The 16,916-nt window shown below is 45.0% G+C and overlaps 1 pseudogene; it reads right to left on the bottom strand.

The window, feature by feature from the left end:
- Positions 1-6,573: 6,573 nt before the first annotated feature.
- On the bottom strand, positions 6,574-15,924 carry LOC124226989 (ETS domain-containing transcription factor ERF-like; annotated as a pseudogene).
- Between the last annotated feature and the right edge of the window lie 992 nt (positions 15,925-16,916).

The raw sequence follows: 16,916 nt of genomic DNA, 5'->3' as shown, positions 1-16,916 counted from the left end.
TTGCCATGAAACATGTGAGATGATGGTGGGCAGAGAAGAGGACGGATTTGAGAAACGTTCAGGGGGTGAAATCTGCAGCACCTAAGCAGAGATTGGCAGTGTGAGGGGAAGGGCAAGACCAGCCAAGTTTTGGGTTTGATCAACCAGGCAGATGGTGGGAACTTTCACAGAAACGAGGGAGATTGGAGCAGGGAGGGGTGAGGGCCCAAGACAACAGTCAGTTTTAGACTTACTGAGTGTGAGATGCCGTGGAACAGCTGAGAGGAAGGGCCGCCGGGCAGTTGGATCCACAGGTCTGGAGTTTGGGTGTGATATTTTGAGATGCTGAATCTATCAGGATGCTTTTCTGCTACAAATAACATATCACCTTATTTATTTAAAAAAAAATAAAGTAAAGAAATATCTCATGTAACAAGGAGCCACAGGTAGACAGGCTCTGAGGTTGGTTGATCCAACAGTTCAACAGTGTCATCAAGGACCCAGACTCTCTCCATGGCTCTGCTCAGCCTTCCTTCTTTGAAGGGAGCTTTGCCCTTGGGATGGTTCTCCTCATGGTCCTAAGATGGCTGCCAGCAGCTACTGGATGACACTTCTCTCTTCACATCCAGTGGAGGAAAGACAAAACCTGCTCCCAGGTATGAGATGCAAGTCCTTTCCTTTAGGCTGTCTGCCTAATGTCATCAGTGTGTTCACTCCTGGAGCAATGACAGTTACCAGGGGAAAGCCACTGACTGCCTTTGGCTAATCGTCAGGCATGGAAGGGATGCTGGGAATCAACCATAAGATCCGTTGCAAATATTTCTCAGGCTTCCCACTGCCCTCACCCTCCACATACATTCTTTATACACCTGGCCTTCTCTCCCTTTCACTCAGTGGCACTTATTACCTCGGGAGATATATGATTGCTGGAAAGCAGACAAAAGCTTTAGAGTTTCAAATGTCTAGGTTTTCAAGTGAGCAAAATCCCAAGTTTGTAAACTTTTACATCAGAGTCAGTGGCCTATGATTTGTACTGGATACAAGGAAGAAAGATTGAGCCGAAGAGAAAGGGGCACGGGGCCTGTCAGGTGTCCCACATGAGAAGAAATAAAACCAACCAAAAACCGTGTATAAAGTGAGAAAAGAGAAGGGCCTTGGGGAGGCTCTGGGCATAGGCAGTGGAAGAGAACCCTGAGGGTGAACAGGCCAAGCTGTAGGAGGATAACTAGGAGAGTGTGGCCCCAGGAAGCTAGGCAAGAGAAAGCTCTCAGGAGGGAGTGGCTAGCCGTGTCAAAGGATGCTAGGAGCCAAGGTGAGATGACAGTTGGAAAATGTGGGTTTATCAACAAGGAAGGTGTTAAGAGACCTCAACGAGGACAGCTTCAGAGCAGGGTAGCGTCAGAGACAAAAGATGGTCAATTGAGGGGTGAATGAGAGATGAGGAAGCAGAGAGCAGACCACTCTCTCGAGACATTTGACTGTTAGAAGAAAAGAAAGACCTGTGTTTGAGAAGTGAAATTTTGAAGAAAGGAGAAACTAGATCAATAATTTTCAAAGTGCAGGTCATGAAACATTGTAATATAAACTATTGGGTCAAGACCAACATTTTTAAAGAAAAAGAATAGAAAACTTTGGGTGTGGTAAAACTTTTATTTTCAATATATTTATATACATGTGTATTGGGTTGTCATATAAAACACATTTTTCATCTTGAATTCTGGTAAAAAATAAAATTGAAAAAAGACCAAACTTGAACATGTTTAAATGCTGGGGAGTTTAGAAAAATCAAGTTGTCACAGGTGGGCCCAGCCACCTCTTGAAATGACAGAACCTCAGACTTGGATGTGATTGAAGGGTTTTTGGAAAACTCAGAATCCAACTCTAATCAAGAGGATCTGATGCCAACCTCAGGGAGACAGGCCTGGCATTTGACTGTAATTAAGAGAGCTGATACCACATGGATTTTATTGCACTCCACTTGGTGGAAGAAGGGAGATAGTTTTCACGACATCTATAAGAAGGTTATCTCCAAGGCAAGGATGTGGCCACATTTATCTAGTCGATCCCCTAGAGGGGACCGGACTGTGGTGGGCACATGTATCCCGGGTCCCGGGGAGGTGCCCACTGTGGTAGCAGGCATAGTTCCTCAGGGTTGAAGAAGGAGTTCAGTTATCTGGGTTGCAAAGAACAGAGACTAACCAAATATCCTGGGCAAGGGGGAGTTAATTGTGAGGTTACACATGGAAATAAGGGGGACGAGAATTGCAGCTGCCTGGGGTGGAGTGCGAGTTGGTTCCCAGGAACCGAGAAACGACTGTGTGGCCCGGCCCCACAGGAAGAACGGGCTCTGCAGCCCGGCTGGGCCTGCTGAGCATGAGAGGGGTCAGGAAGCCCCTCAGCAGCAGGAGCACCCTGTTCCCTGAGCCAGGGTCCTACTGCTTCTATTGCTCCTGTCACAATGAGCAAATGACCTCCGCCTCTACCCTGGCTTTTGTTTACTCATAGTTTCTCCTTACTCATGGCTTCAATTGTCCTATGGCTTCCATGGGCCTAATAGCAATTGCAGGCTGACTTCTGGGGCTTTCTCTGGTTCGGCTCTCACATACTACCACAGAAGATGTTCACTTTACTAGCCTTGCCAGATTGATTGACATTTTTCCAGTCCGTCGTGAGACATACCCTCAGAGATCATAACACTGAGCTCTAGGATAACAGGCTGCTCTCGACCCCTGTGCACTTCAGTTCCCGCTAGTTAACAAATGTTGTTAAATGCATAACAAATCTTGGTTGGTTTTGTTCCTAAATCTGTTTTTGACACTCATTATCTAATCCCATAGTTCAAGCAAGTATTTTTTAAACTAATGAAAGAGTGTGAAAGTACAATTTTTGTTTAACAGATGGCATAGTGGTTAAGAATCTGCATCAGGATCTTGGATCTTCTACTTATTACAAGCATGACCTTGGGAAAGATACTTCACCTCTCTTTGCCTCAGTTTCCTCACCTGTAAAATGGAGATAACAATAGTAGTTCTCTTTATCTCTATCAGGATTGTTGCGAAGATTAAATGAGATGGTTCCTGCAGAGGTGAGTGGGCTCGGCTATCCTGTCGGCGGGAGAATGAGGTGGCGTGCCTCAGAATGCGGCCTCCTAAACTGCTCCCCTCAGCAGCGCACCGTGGGGCCGTCAGACGCTAAACCAAGGCTCACAGTTCTAGTTATTCTTCAGCAGGGTAAACCTCAAAGGGTTTGTCCTGTTTCGAGGGGACAGCTTGGGCATTGCTGCAGCCTTTTTTCATGCTGTATTAATTTCCTATTGCATGGTAACAAATTACCACAAACTTAGTGGCTTAAAACAACAAATGTAATGATTTTCCAGTGCTGGAGGTCAGAAGTCTCCAATGGGGTGACAGATCTGCGTTTCTGCTGGAAGTTCTCAAGGAGCCTTTTACAGCTTCTAAAGACCGCCCACATTCCTTGGCCCTTGGCCCTTTTCTGTCTTCAAAGCCAGCAGTCCCACCCCTCTGATCACTGCGTCAGTTATCACATCTTCTCCGACTCCGATCCTCCTGCTCCCTTTTATAAGGATCCTTGTTATTACATTGGGTGCACCCAGAAAATCCAGGAGAGATTTTAATCTCTCCATCTCAAAATCTTTAATTTACATCATTAAAGTTCCTTTTGCCATCTAAGAAAACATCCACACATTCTGGGGATTGGGATGTGCACATCTTTTGGGAAGGGCATTATTATGCTTATCATAGTTTGCCCTCCAAAGATTCCTGTTGGTCTCACATACAAAATAAATTCACCCCATTTCAAGGTTCCTAAAAATCTCAACACATTATAGTATCAACCAAAGAGCAAAATCTCATCTGGATCTCATCAGCTCGAAAGTCCCAAATATCATCATTTAAATCATCTAAATTAGGTATGGGTGCATCTATGGGTATAGTTGATCCTGGGGAAAATTCCTCTCCATCTGTGGACTTGTGAAACTAGCAAACAAGTTATTTGTTCCTAAAATACAGTGGGACAGGCATACGATGACAGTTACAGACATTCCCTTTCAAAGAGGGAGAAAAAGGAGAGAAAAAAGAGTTTCTGAAGCAATTTCAAAATCCAGTTGGGAAAATAACGTTAGGTTTCAAGGCCTGGGAATAATCCTCTGTGGTTCCTGGCTCTGTCTTCTGGCCTCACAGCCCTGTCCTTGGAATCATCCTTCCTTTTCCACATGTTTCCAGCTGTTTGTTTTCTGGTTGTACCTTTTGGCAGTCTGACGGCTTTCTTTCATTTTGCCCTCGCTCCATTTCTTTCCATTCAAGCTGGCAGTGTCTCTGCTTGTACGACATTCGCACGAATCGTGTACGTCTCCTGTGAATGTCTCTGGGATTCACTCTGTCAGACAAGAGGTACCTCCACAAATCTTTTTGGATAATCCCATTTCTTTCTTTCTTTCTTTTTTTTTTTGAGGAAGATTAGCACTGAGCTGACTGCTGCCAATCCTCCTCTTTTTTCTGAGGAAGACTGGCCCTGAGCTAACATCTATGCCCATCTTCCTCTACTTTATATGTGGGACGCCTACCACAGCATGGTGTGCCAAGTGGTGCCATGTTCACACCCAGGATCCAAACGGGCAAACCCCGGGCCACCAAAGCAGAACATGCACACTTTAACTGCTGCGCCACCGGTGGACCCCAAGGATAATCCCATTTCTATTCATGGTTTCTGCTTTGATGGCTGAGGAGATCCATAAGTCACATGGCTAATCTCTCCAAAGGGCCCTTTGTGTGACTGAATACTCCGACCTGTGGTCGTCCCTAGGCACTAGCAAAAGATTGTCCAGGTACATCTTTGGATTTCTCTTCAGAGCACACTTTCCTGACAGTCAATGGCCTAATTTTAGCATCTTTTGCAATATGGGTAGGCTGAGAGCTTCCCAAATATCAAGTTCGGATTCATTTTTGTTTAACAGTTCTTCCCTCAATTCATCTCTTTCCTCTCAGATTTTACTGTAAACAGCAGGAAGAAACCAGGCCACAACTTCAACACCTGGCAACACAGCCAGATACCCAAGTCCATCCATATCAAATTTGGCTTTCCACATAACTGTATGACACAATTCTGCTAAGCTTTCTGCCATGATATATTAAAAAATGCCCTTTCTTCCATTTTCCAATAACATTTTCCTTCTGAACCCTCAATGCCAGCAGCACCTTTAACATCCATATTTCCACCAACAGTCGTCTGACTTAGGCGTCCTCTGAGATGCTGTAGGCATTCTCTACCACGCTCCTTGCTTCCTTCGGAGCCCTCACTAGCAGAGTTGTTGACACTCATATTTCTACTAACAGTCTGTCCGAGGCAGCTAGGCTTTTTCTATCACACTCCTCAAAATTCTTCCAGACTCTCTCCATAACCTAATTTCAAGGCCACTTCCACATTTTTAAGTATTTGTTATAACAGCACCCATTTGCAGGGACCAAGATCTGCATCAGTCAGGGTTCAAACAGAGAAACAGAACCAGCAGGAGATACACATTAAGAGATTCGTTGCGAGTCATTGGATTATACAATTGTTGGGGCTTGCTGGGCAAGATCAAAACCCAGAGGGCAGGTCATCAAGAAGGGCAGGCGGGGACTCTCAGGCACAGACCAAAGCCGCTGTCCACACGCAGAATTTCTTCTTCCTCAAGGAATCCTCAGCTTGGCTCTTAAGGCCTTTCAACAGATTGAATCAAGCTCCCTTAGATTATCCAGGATAATCTCCCTCCCTTAAATTTACCTGAGTGTGGACTTTACTCACATCCACAAAGCACCTTCACTGCAACACCTACATTAGTGTTTGGGGACGGCAGCCCTCCCAAGCTGACACGTAAAACTGACCACGGGACATCCAAACCTCTAGAAATGACGGAAAATAGATACCAACAAGTTAACACATACTTAGCCACGCTCTAAAACCAGAAAAAGAAGTCTCAGTGGGCCAGAAATCCAGATAATTCTTTTTTCCCCTCAAAGGTTCAAAGTTTCATTGTTTTCATTCATCGTTCACAGTCTCCAGCAGCCGCCCCTCCCTCCTCTCTATCCTCAGGTCCCCAGTAGAGAATAAGGCTTGATCACAGCACTGCTCCCCCCCAACCCCACCCCGGGAGGCAAGGACGCTTCCCCTTTGGTCTCAGGGCACCCCCTTCCCGCCCGCCCGCCTGCCCATGGGCCAGTCCTAGGAGCATGGGGTGGAGGGGTGAAGGGGCAGGACCACAGCGGGGATGGGAAGCGGGAGAAGGACAGCAGGCACTTGCAGAGATTTGTGGCCCACCAGGGCACCCCTCATCATTAAAAGTAAAGTTTTATACATAATGTGGGGAGGGGAAAGGGAGGTGGCAGAGAAGAGACCAGAGAGCCGTCCTCACCTTCAGGGAATTGGGAGGCGGGTAAAGCAGCGAAAGAGGCGCAGGGCTCGGCGGGGCTCCACGACATTCCGGAGAGAGCTGGGCGGCGGAGCGCTGGCGGGCAGAGGTCGCCGCTCGGGGGAGGGCTCGGCTCCGCGTCCCTCTGCCTCGGCCCTTGCCCTCCTCGTCCAGCCCGCAGCGGGCCCCTACCTGTCCAGGCGAGTCTTCACTCCAGGGTCCTTTAAGGCGCAGCTTGCGGGACACCATGCCTGGCCTGCCCGGTGCCCGCGGGTCCGGCTGGGGGCCGGGGACGAGGGGGAGGGCGCAGGTGGGGCACGGGGCTCCTGGAATACCTCCGCGCCTTCCTTCTCCTCATCGCTGAGGTCGCCCACCTCCAGGTCCTCCGACTCGCCTTCGGAGACTGGCTCCACCTTGACCCGTGGCGGCGGTGGCGGCGGGGCCAGCTTCCCAACCCCTCAGCTTTCTCCCCGGCTCCTGCCGGCGTCTCAGCGCGGTGGCTGGAGCCTAAACTTGAATGGGGACGAAGAGGAGCCCCCGAGACCGAAGAGGGGAGGAGTGGGGTCCTGGATGCCAGGGACGGCATCATTGGGCACTTGTCAGGGCACTGGGGCTGGGGCACCACCGGTCCAGGGTAGTGCAGGAGGGCGTGGGGACTCAGGTTGTAGACGCTTTGGTTGTAGACACTCTGGGTGGGTGTGGGCCTGCAGGTACCATTGCGTGTCCTCAGGGCTGAAGGAGAAGTGGGAGCTCCCCCCAACCCCCACCCGCCCCCCTCCCCTCCTCCCCTCCTCCCCCCCCTCCCCGCCTCGCCCCGCAGCCACTGGGGTACATAGGGCTGAGCGTAGGTGTCTTAGCAGAGCTGATGAGAGCTGAGGGGGAGCCAGGCTCAGGCAGGGGTGACACAGGGAAGGGGCTCAGGGGCTCAGGGCCACTCAGAGGGAGGAAGAAGATAGAAGACACCAGGGTCATGGAGCAGGCGAGTCAGCAGGGGCCTGTGGAAGGCACTCAGCTCTGGACTGCCTGGCAGTGGGCTTGGGAGTCCTCTCCCAGTGGCTCCTCTAGCTCTGACATGCAGTGGCTACAGTCACTGACCAAGCCTTGGCTCGTGTGGCCGGCCACCACAGTAGATAAGGGAGAATGAGAGGGGCCACCCTGGCTGCATAGTGATTAAGTTTGGTGCCCTCTGCTTGGGTGGCCCAGGGTCATGGATTTGGATCCTGGGTGTGGACCTACAGAACTCACCAAGCCATGCTGTGGCAGCAAGCCACATACAAAACAGAGGAAGACTGGCACAGACATTAGCTCAGGGCTAATCTTCCTAAAGCAAAAAAGAGGAAGATTGGCAACAGATGTTAGCTCAGGGCCACAGGTTAATTGCAGCATTATTCACTATAGCCAAGACATGGAAGCAACCCAAGTGCCCATCAACTGATGAATGGATAAAGAAGATGTGTTTTATATACATAGTGGAATACTACTCAGCCACAAAAAAGACAAAATCATCCCATTTGCAACAACATGGATGGACCCTGAGGGTATTATGTTAAGCGAAATAAGCCAGACAGAGAAAGACAAACACTGTATGATTTCACTCATATGTGGAAGATAAACACATGGATAAAGAGAACAGATTAGTGGTTACCAGAGGGGAAGGGGGTGGAGGGGGTGAGTGAAAGGGATAAAGGGGCACATATGTATGGTGACAGATAAAAACTAGACTATTGGTGGTGAGCAAGATGCAGTCTATACAGAAACTGATATATAATAAGTTACACTTGAAATTACACAGTGTTATAAACCAATATGACCTCATAAAGTAAAATAAAAAGAAGAAAAATTAATAAAACATTAAATCTAAATAATAATTACAGAAAAATATTTTCAAGCTAGAAACAAAAACAAAAGCCATGAGTGGCATCTCATGTAGATACCGAGAGCTACGTTGCCTGTCCTCCATCTGTCTATTATTCAGTCATTGTTTCTACATTGTTTCTATCTATTGAGCATCTGCTCTCAGGTCATATGCCAGGTATGGTACGAGGTTGTTCTGTGGACATAAAGATGAACAAATACACTGTCCACTCATGGAGGTTACAGTTCAGTGGAAAAAACAGATAATACAAGTAAGTAAACAATTAAATATATAATTATAAACTGGAGGTGCATGAAGGAACAGAACAAGATACCATGAGAGAGAATAGTGAAAGAAATAATAGGAAAGATATTTCTAAGGAAGTGAGAGGGAAAGTAAAATCTCAATAATAGTTAAAAATAATAGTAGCTAACATTTACTGAGTGCTTACCCAATAAATTTCTTGTCAAGAATTAACTAATTTAAACCTCAGAACAACCTATTAGATGGATACAATGATTATCCCCATGTTATAGATGAGGAAATTTACAGGTGAAGCAACTTGCTCAAGGTTACAGGGTTAGAAAGGAGAAGGGATTCAAACCCAGGTAGCTCCACTCTGGCAGCTGGACACAGTGCTGTGGTTGAGAAGGAGGCAGACAGCTTGGGAAAATGCCCTAAATGTCCAGAAGGAGCTTGCAATGTTTGAGGAACTAAAGAAAGGCCAGTGATGGCAGATGCTGCTACCTGTCCTCTAAAATCAGTTTTCTCTTCGACCACAATAATAAAAATATCAGCTGGCATATCACCAATCAGAATAAAGACCACATTTCCCAGCCTCCCATAGGGCTTGGTATGGTCATGTGACTAAGTTCTGGCCAATAGGATGCAAGAATAAGTATCATGTGGCAAACCTGCAGCTCTTCTTTAAGGGATAGCTGGTGAGAGCCCTTTCTCCTGCTTCTTCTTTGTTCCTTCTTCGAACCTGTCCACATCCTGCCACTCTGGAGCCTGAGGATAAGGGCCATACCCAGGGAAGGACAGGATATTGAGCTGGAAGAAACTGCCGTACCAGCCCTGGATTGCCTACTATTGAATTGTTTTTTTTTAACAAACGTTATTTTTTTATGGTAGTTTTAGGTTCACGAGAAAATTTACTGGAAAATACAGAGAATTTCCATATACCCTCTGTCTTAATCAGCTCTGGCTGCCGTAACAAAATACTATAGACTGGGTGGCTCAAACAACAGAAGTTAGTTTTCTCAGAGTTCCAGGGGTGAAGTCTGAGATCAAGGTGCCAGCATGGTTGGTTTCTGATAGTTAGGGCTCCTCTCCTAGTTTGTAGACGGCCACCTTCCCACTGTGTCCTCACATTGTGGGGGGCTGGAGGGGAGTAGAAAGAGCAAGTTCTTTGGTTTCTCTTATAAGGGCACTAATCCCATCATGAGGGCCTTACCTTTAGGATCTCATGTAAACCTGACTATCTCCCAAAGGCCCCATCTCCAAATCCCATCCCATTGGGGGTTAGGCCTTCAACATATGAATTTGGGGGGGGCACACAATTCAGCCCATAGCACTCCCTGTCCCCACACACATACAACCTCCACCACAATCAACATCCTGCACCACAGTGTATTATTGGATTTTTAAGTGGAAGATAAATAAATAAGTTTATATCTCATTTAAGCCACTGTTGCATGGGGTTTATCCAACTGATCCAGCCATTGTAGCTGGATCTTAGTAAGAGAGGAGAGGGGTCTGCATGTGGTTGGAGAGGAGGCAGAGAAGGAGACAATGTAGGGCCTTATGAGCCATAATACTTGGAAAAACTTTGGTTGATCCTGACCATAGCTGCAAAGTACTCTAGAAAAGCCATGTTACAATATTTCCTTTTCTGGAGAAGAAATGGAATTGCTAAATTATCACTGTTGTTACTGGAGTGAGGTCTGTCTAGTCCAAGAGAAAATTTATACAACATACAACAAAATTCTTATATCTCTTTGCCCAGACCAGTATGCTTGCTACTTTTAAAGGTTTCTGTTAGAGAATAGAAAATGCTCGCTTTTTTTTTTTGAGGAAGATTAGCGCTGAGCTAACTGCAGCCAATCCTCCTCTTTTTGCTGAGGAACACTAGCCCTGAGCTAACATCCGTGCCCATCTTCCTCTACTTTATATGTGGGACGCCTACCACAGCATGGCATGCCAAGCGGTGCCATGTCCACACCCGGGATCCAAAACAGCGAACCCCGGGCCACCGAAGCAGAACATGCACACTTGACTGCTGCGCCACTGGGCCAGCCCCAATGCTTGCTTCTTAATACCTCAAATGAGAAAGAAAAAGTTGCAGTTGGTTGTCATCATTGTTAGTAATTTCTGCCCTAATAAAGATTACACAAGGGGAATATTAACACCTTTCTTCCAGGAACCAGTGACTAGGCCACATCCACAGAACTTGACCATAAATGAAACTCTCTGTGCTACCCCTGTTAAGACAAAGGAATCTTAAATATTTGAAATGAAAGAATAAACCTCACCAGCAGAGGGCTAAGAAACCACTGTAGGTTATGTCTGATTATTATTTAATATTTGGGTATCTTAATTTTAAAATAAATCAGCTATAGAACAAAATCTTTTTTTTGGCTGATCTCTCTTTTTATTGTGAAAATTTTTAATCTCAATTCATTAAAAGGAGTCTGGCAAAGAGAAGAAAGCCTCCCTTATTTTGGCAAGTTCCTAAGATAATTTGGTAAAAACAATAAAAAGCCTTTGAAGTATTTTAAGCCAGGTAAATGATATGGTTTTTAAAGGCCAGTCTTTTTTTTTTTTTTTTTAAGATTTTACTTCTCCCTAAAGCCCCCTGGTACCTAGTTGTATATTTTAGTTGTGGGTCCTTCTAGCTGTGGCATGTGGGATGCCACCTCAGCATGGCCTGATGAACAATGCCATGTCTGTGCCCAGGATTCGCAGTGGTGAAACCCTGGGCCACCAAAGTGGAGCATGCAAACTTCAGCACTTAGCCATGGGGCCAGTCCCTAAAGGCCAATCTTAAACTCGTGGTTTTCAATATATTTAGATCTAGAAATACAGATGTAAATGAGGTGCTTTCAGATGTGTGTGTGGGTGTAGAGTATATCCCCTAGCTCTGTCCACTGAGAGGGCTTGAGGGCAGCAATAGCCTAATAAGCAATGAGCACAGCTAGTGTCCAGCTCTTTGTTTCTAAACTAAATTCTCCACTAAAAGGAACCAGAGCTCCTTGGAGAAATGGTTGATTCCAGAGCTGATGCAGGGAAAGTATAAATTGAGCCTGAAACATGTTGCTATGCCAGAAAGAAAAGAAATGCTAAAAAATGATGAATGCTAACAGGAGACGGTTATGCTGAAAGAATACAGAAGACAACTTGAAAGGGTTCCCACTGACCACATCAGAGAGAACTTGAGTATCAGAATCAACAATATTAGTCATTGGATAATCATCCACTGAATATAATAGGAATTTATGAGTCCATACTGATATAATTAAGTAAATAAAGTGAAGGTTTGATGAGGAATGGAATATTTACATAATCTCAAAGTACTTCCTCACACAAAATATTAATTATGGAGGGGGAAGAGTCATTTACAGTGGAGAAAACTGGCAGATAGCACTTTAATCAAGTAACAGGACAAAGGGAAATGGATGCCACCGGATAGGGTGCAGTAGGAAGAAAACAGCATCATTTCTGTGACAGTCCTGCCAAAGATGCCCTGACTCTAATCAGGAAGAAACATCAGACAAATCCAGATTGGGGGACATTCTGCAAATAACTGGCCTGTAATCCTCAAAAGTGTCAAGGTCTTGAAAGTTAAGAATAAAGAACTGTTCCAGATTGAAGGAGACTAAAGAGACATAACAGCTAAATCTGACACACGATTCTGGACTGGATCCTTTTGCTATAAAGGACATTACTTAGAAAACTGATGAATCTTGAATGGGTTCTGAAGGTTAGATGGTAAGAATGCATTAATACTCTTTCGCTGATTTTGATGGTTTTATTGTGGTTATGTAAGAGAATGTCCTTGTTAGCAGGAAATATACACTAAAATATTAGGGGGAGATGGGGCAATATATTGACAACTTACGCTCAAATGGTTAAGCAAAAAAATTCTTTGTATTATTCATGTGAATTTTCTGTAAAGTTTGAGCTTGTTTCATAAAACAGGTGAAAAAATAGGTTATTCTTTGGAAAAATTTTAGATGGTTTCCCACAAGTCAAGATTGCCCCTGGCACTGTTACTGTTTAACATAATATTGGAAGTTCTGTACAATGAAGTAAGAAAAAACCAACAAAATCAAACAAAACAAAACAAAACAAGAGGGGCCAGCCCCGTGGTTGAGTGGTTAAGTTTGCACGCTCCGCTTTGGCGACCCAGGGTTTGGCCAGTTCAAATCCTGGGCGCAGACATGGCACCGCTCATCAAGCCATGCTGAGGCGGCATCTCACATGCCACAACTAGAAGGATCCATAACGAAAAATACACAAGTATGTACTGGGGGCTTTGGGGAGAATAAAGGAAAAGTAAAATCTTAAAAAAAACAAAACAAAACAAACCCAACAAGAATAACAGAAAACTCAACAAGGTGTAAAAACTGAAAGAGAACATGTAAAATTGTTTTTATTTGTAAAACACATAATTATCTCTATAGAAAACCCAACAGAATCAACAAACTAGGAAAACCAAGAAAAGAGTTCATTAAGTTTGCCAGATAGAAAATCAACTATATTCCTCTACAGACCAAAAGGAAATATTTGTAATGTCTCAAGTGGACATGGGGTTAATATGCAGAATATACAGTGAAATCTTATAAATTGACAAGAATAAAGACAGGAAAGCCAAAAGTAAAAAATGCACAGAGGATATGAGCAGGCATTTCAAAGAGGGGAAGCTCTGTTGGGTGAAAGAATATGAAGCAACACTCAAACTCACTAGTAATCAGAGAAAAGTAGTTTAAAATAACCCATTAGAATTGTAAAAATTAGAAAGTGGTATAATATCAAGTGTTGGAGAGGATAGAGGCCATAAGAACTTTCAAGTAACATTGTTGAGAGTGTAAAGAGCCACAGACCTTTTGAAGAATAATCTGGCAGTACTTAGTGAAGTTAAGTATGCATAAGCTTCATGACCCAGAAATTCCACTCCTGGATATATGTCCCAAGGAAATTCTTGAATGCATTCACAGGGGACCACTAAGATGATCATCCTCTGGAATTATTTATAGAAGTGGTAAGTGAATAAGTAAAGTATAATGGATGTCTATGATGGAATCCTAAACAGCCATTATAAGCAATGAACTAGATTATATATAGCAATAAGGATGGATCCCAGAAACTGAGTTCACTGAAAAAAGTAAAAATAGAATTACAGGGTAATGCCATTTATGCAAATGAAAAACACATATACTAAACAACCTGTAGTAGGTTGAATAACGCCCCCCCCCCAAACACAAGACGTTCACACCTTAATCACCTGAATCTGAGAATCTTACCTTATATGGCAAAAGGGACTTTGAAGATGTGGTTAAATTAAGGATTTTGAGATGGGGAGATTATCCTGGATTATATGGGCAGGCCTGATGTAATCACAGAGTTTTTATAAGAGGGAGGCAGGAGATCAGAGTGAGTAGTGGATGTGATGACTGATACAAAAAGTTGGAGTGATGAAAGAAGGGGCTATAAGCTAAGAAATGCTGGCAGCCTCCGGAAGCTGGAAAAGGGAAGCAAACAGACTCTCCCCTGAAGCCTCCAGAAAGAATGTAGCCATGCCAACACCTTGATTTCAGACATCTGACCTCCAAAGTTATATGAAAATAACTTCCCATTGTTTTAAGCCACTAAATTTATGGCAATTTCTTACAGCAGCAATAGGAAACTAATACACAACCCTACATATTTTACAAGTGTACGTGCATAGTTAAGAACATATATATATCAAGCACATTAGAGTGATGTCTAGGGGGGAGAGGAATAGGAGTGCAGGCAGGGAATGAAGGGGGATGATAGAATAAAACAAGAAAGGTGACTTGCATGCCGATGAAAACATTATGTTATAACCTGAGGAGGAAGATTAATTCAAATCCTCGCATGCAAGGTCCTGTAAGGACAGACAGAAGCAGATCACTCTGACCGCTACGTAGAAAACAGATTAGATGCTCTGATAGGAGTGGCAGATATTCTGAACATTGGCTCTTTTAAAGACTTTTCTGATATAAAATCAGTCTCCTTTGTACCCTGGCTCTGTGAAGGTGGTGCCCTGAGGAGCAGGCATAAATATTTTGGTCATCGAAAGGTATATCACTCATGGTAAATCACTCAATTTCTCTTACGAATTTGGTTAGTGTGAGTCACTCCCAAGATCTACTCTGGGTAGCCTGGCAAACTCAAGCTCCTAGGTTCGTGAAGCTGAGGACCAGACCTGCCCTGCATTGACTACCTTAAAATCGTGTGAAGCCACTTTGCAGCCAGCCTCTGTCGTGATGCCTCCCCATCCTTCAAACTTCAGTCTTATTCCTCCCTGTATTCCAAATGCCTAGCAAAGGGCCTTATACACAGTATGTGCACAAAGCTTGTTAGCAGCCATTTCTCCTGAACTAGTGGTTAGGATCTGGCACATTCACAGTATCTGTTAGTGGAACAAGCTGACTTTCCCTTTATCTTAACTCAGACCATCTTTCTAATTTTTTTTTTTAAAGATTGGCAGCTGAGCTAACATCTGTTGCCAATCTTCTTTTTCTACCTTCTTCTTCTTCTCCCCAAAGCCCCCCAGTACATAGTTGTATATTCTAGTTAAAGGTCCTTCTGGTTCTGCTATGTGGGATGCCACTTCAGCAGGGCTTGATGAGCAGTGCTAGGTCTGCGCCCAGGATCTGAACTGGAGAAATCCTGGGCCACCGAAGTGGAGCGCACCAGCTTAACCACTGGGCCACAGGCTGGCCCCACCACCTTTCTAGTTTTATTTCCTACTATTTCCTATGTTCCATCTACCCGTAAGGACTCACTACTCTTGGAACACTCCATATTCTTTCCTGTTTTTTTGCCTTTGCAAGCACTATTTCTAGTGACTAGAATAGTCTTCTCATTTATAAGAGGAAGTTCAAATATTACTTCTTGGAGATCTTCCATGTCTCTCCATGCATTCATTTGATCAATTATTCATCCATCCATTGACTCATTTAACAAATATCGAGCACCTTTACAAGCTAGGCACAACGCAAGGCATTGAAAATATGATGGTAAGCCAAAAATAAAGGGTCAGCACCCTCATGGATATCTAGCAGAGGAGATCGAGTTTAGTAAACACAACATATTATCTTCACATTGATGAACATACAATTACCAACTGAGATACATGCTCTGAGGAAACAAACACTCTTCTTCAAGAACATAACCAAAGAATCTTTTTTAGATAAGAGCGGGTCATGAGTAGAGGGCTTCAAGGGAGCCCTCTCTAAGGAAGTAACAGTGAATATCAATTCGCAGGCACAAATAGGCAAAGTGGAAGCAAAAAAGGCATTCCAGACACAGAGACTAGAGGAACACGACAATTTGAGGAACTGAAAGGGGCAACAGAGTCGGAAAGCAGAGAACAAGGGGGACCGTGGTACAAGCCCGGGAGTTTGAGTGGGGAGAGGTCAACGCACAGCGGCATCATGACCAGGTTTGCTTTTTGGAAAGATTACTCTAGCTGCTACACGGTGAATGGATTACAGTGGAGAGCAAGAGAGAATGGAGGACGGGAGCCTCCTGCAATCCTCTGGGTGACATTTGGGTAGAATACGGTGGTAGTAACGAAGACGAAGAAAGTAAATGAATTCTGAGGATAATTAAAAGGTAAAATTAGTAAGAGTGAATGAGAGATTGGCAGGGGAGGGAAAGTGGAGTTCAAGAATAATTCCAAGTCTCTGGCTTGTATAAGAGGAACCACTGTAGTTAGAGGGCAACATTTGCCAGAGTCCCGTCCACTTGAAACCATCGCCCATTTCCAATCTTCCATTAGGGGTTACCCCATCCGTTCTAACCAGTGTATTTTAGGTTTCCTCAGTCTAGGTTCCCTCAGTTTCACACCCCTGCCTGCCAAAAACAGGCAGGTGAGACCCTTCTCCTCTAGGTCTGAGTGTTGAATGAGTTCCAATAACACTGAATCCTGTTTCTGATCTGTGAAACGGAGATCACGCCTCATCAGGTCGTGAGGCTGGAGTGAGAAAACGATTGTTTCTTTTTATTTTTGTTATTGTTAGGCTCAGTTCAATTCCCTTCAACCCGCTCCACCCGTTTGGGGGCAGTTCCTCGTCCCCGGCATAACGTGTTTCCTATAAGCGTCTGGAATGACGTCCCCAAGGCTGGACGCCGCACTCTGGTTAGAGTCAGGTCAGACGCTCGGGCCTTCCTCCAACACCGTTATCCGCAGTCAGGGCAACCAGTCCATCCCACAAAGCCGCGAGAAGCGACCTTCCCTCACCAGTCCCGAGACCTCGCGAGAGTACGACGGCGCCCGTTGTCGCCTAGACTCGGAGCGCCACGCCTTCCCGGCCTCGGAATGGCCTCCTCCTTCCTCTTTCCCCCACCTTCCACCCCGCGCTCCGCTCTCGGATTGGCTGATTGAGCCGGGTCAGTAATTTCCTGGCCAGACAGCGGTTCGAC

Source organism: Equus quagga, chromosome 1, assembly GCF_021613505.1.
Source record: "Equus quagga isolate Etosha38 chromosome 1, UCLA_HA_Equagga_1.0, whole genome shotgun sequence".
NCBI classification, from domain to species: domain Eukaryota; kingdom Metazoa; phylum Chordata; class Mammalia; order Perissodactyla; family Equidae; genus Equus; species Equus quagga.
The sequence above is the reverse complement of the archived record's forward strand: the minus strand, read 5'-3'. Positions and strand labels throughout refer to the sequence as shown.